Source organism: Callospermophilus lateralis, unplaced genomic scaffold (genome assembly GCF_048772815.1).
Source record: "Callospermophilus lateralis isolate mCalLat2 unplaced genomic scaffold, mCalLat2.hap1 Scaffold_63, whole genome shotgun sequence".
NCBI classification, from domain to species: Eukaryota; Metazoa; Chordata; class Mammalia; order Rodentia; family Sciuridae; genus Callospermophilus; species Callospermophilus lateralis.
This window is the reverse complement of record NW_027514713.1, coordinates 14,163,178-14,165,555: the sequence shown is the minus strand read 5'-3', so window position 1 is coordinate 14,165,555 and position 2,378 is coordinate 14,163,178.

Genomic DNA, 2,378 nt, shown 5'->3' with positions numbered 1-2,378 from the left:
GGTCCTTGGCCCATTCATTTATTAGATTATTTTTTTCGTACTTATCTTGTTTAGCTCTTTATATACCCTAGAGATTAGGGCTCTATCTGATGTGTTAGGGGTAAAAATTTGTTTGTAGGATGTAGGCTCCCTATTCACCTCGCATATTATTTCTTTTGCTGAGAAAAAAAAAACTTTTTAGTTTGAATCCATCCCATTTGTTAATTCTTAGTTTTAATTCTTGTGCTATAGGCATCTTATAAAGGAAGTTGAGGCCTAGCCCCATGTGATGGAAATTAGGGCCTACTTTTTCTTCTACTAGATGCAGAGTCTCTTTTTTAATCCATAGATCCTTGATCCATTTTGAGTTAACTTTTGTGCATGGTCAGAGATATGGATTTAATTTCATTTTGTTGCATATGGATTTCCAGTTTTCCCAGCACCATTTGCTGAAAATGCTATCCTTTCTTCAGTGAATGCTTTTGGCAACTTTGTCTAATATAAGGTAGTTGTAATTTTGTGGATTATTTTCTGTGTCCTCTGTTCTGTACCTTTGGTGTACTAGCCTGTTTTGGTGCCAGTACTATGCTGTTTTTGTTACTATTGCTCTGTAGTATAGTTTAAGGTCTGGTATAATGATACCAACTGTTTCACTCCTCCTGCTTAAAATTGCTTTAGCTATTCTGGGTCTCTTATTTTCCCAGATAAATTTCATGATTGCTTTTTCTATTTCTATGTGGAATGCTATTGGGATTTTGATTGGAATTGCATTGAACCTGCATAGTGCTTTTGGTAGTATGGTCATTTTAATAATATTAATTCTGCCTATCCATGAGCAGGTAGATCTTTCCATCTTCTAGGGTCTTCTTCTGTTTCTCTCTTTAGGGTTCTATAGTTTTCATTGTAAAAGTCTTTCACCTCTTTTGTTAGGTTGATTCCCAAGTATTTTATTTTATTTTATTTTATTTGAGGATATTGTGAATGGAATAGTTTTCCTAATTTCTTTTTCAGAGGATTTGTTACTGATACACAGAAATGCTTTTGATTTATGGGTGTTGATTTTATGTCCTGCCACATTTCTGAATTCATTTACTAATTCTACAAGTTTCTTGGTAGAGTTTTTTTGGTCTTCTAGGTATAGAATCATATCATCAGCAAATAGTGCTAATTTCTTTTATCTGTCTAATTGCTCTGGCCAGTGTTTTAAGAACTATGCTAAATAGAAGTGGTGAAAGAGGGCAACCCTGTCTTGTTCCAGATTATAGACTGAATGACTTCATTTTTTTCTCTGCTTAGAATGAGGCCTGAGGCTTAGTGTAGATAGCTTTTACAATGTTGAGGTAAGTTCCTGTTATCCCTACTTTTTCTTGTATTTTGAACATAAAGGAATGCTGTTGCTGTATTTGTCTAACGCTTTTTCTACATCTATCAAGATGATCATGTGGTTCTCATCTTTAAGCCTATTGATGTGATGGATTATGTTTATTGATTTCCTTATGTTAAACAAACCTTGTATCCTGGGGATGAATCCCACTTAATCATGGTGCACAATCTTTTTGTTATGTTTTTGTATCCGATTTGCCAGAATTTTATTGATGATTTTTTGCATCTATATTCATTAGAGATATTGGTCTGAAGTTTTCTTTCTTTGAGGTGTCTTTGTCTGGTTTTGGAATCAGGATGATATTGGTCTTGTAGAATGAATTTGGAAGTACTCCCTTTTTCTATTTCCTGAAATATATTGAAGAGTATTGGAATTAGTTCTTCTTGAAAGGTCTTATAAAACTCGGCTGTATATCCATCTGGTCCTGGGCTTTTCTTGGTTGGTAATCTTTTGATGGCTTCTTCTATTTCCTCGCTTGATATTGGTCTGTTTAAGTTGTGTATATCTTCCTGACTCAATCTAGGCAGATCATATAACTTAAGGATTTATTGATGCCTTTACTATCTTATATTTATTAGAATATAAGGTTTCAAAATAATTTCTAATTATCTTCTGTATTTCTGTAGTGTCTGTTGTGATATTGCCTTTTTCATCCCATATACTAGTAATTTGAGTTCTCTCTCTTCTTCTCTTCATTAGCATGGCTAAGGGTCTGTAAATCTTATTTATTTTTTCAAAGAAACAATTTTAGTTTTGTCAATTTTTTCAATTCTTTCTTTTGTTTCAATTTCATTGATTTCAGCTCTGATTTTAATTATTTATTGCCTTCTACTGCATTTGCTGCTGATTTGTTCTTTTTATAGGGCTTTGAGATGTAGTGTGAGATCATTTATTTGTTGGCTTTTTCTTCTTTTAAGAAATGAACTCTATGCAATAAATTTTCCTCTTAGTATTGCTTTCATAGTGTCCCAGAGATATCAATATGTTCTGTCTGAGTTTTCCTTTACCTCTAAGA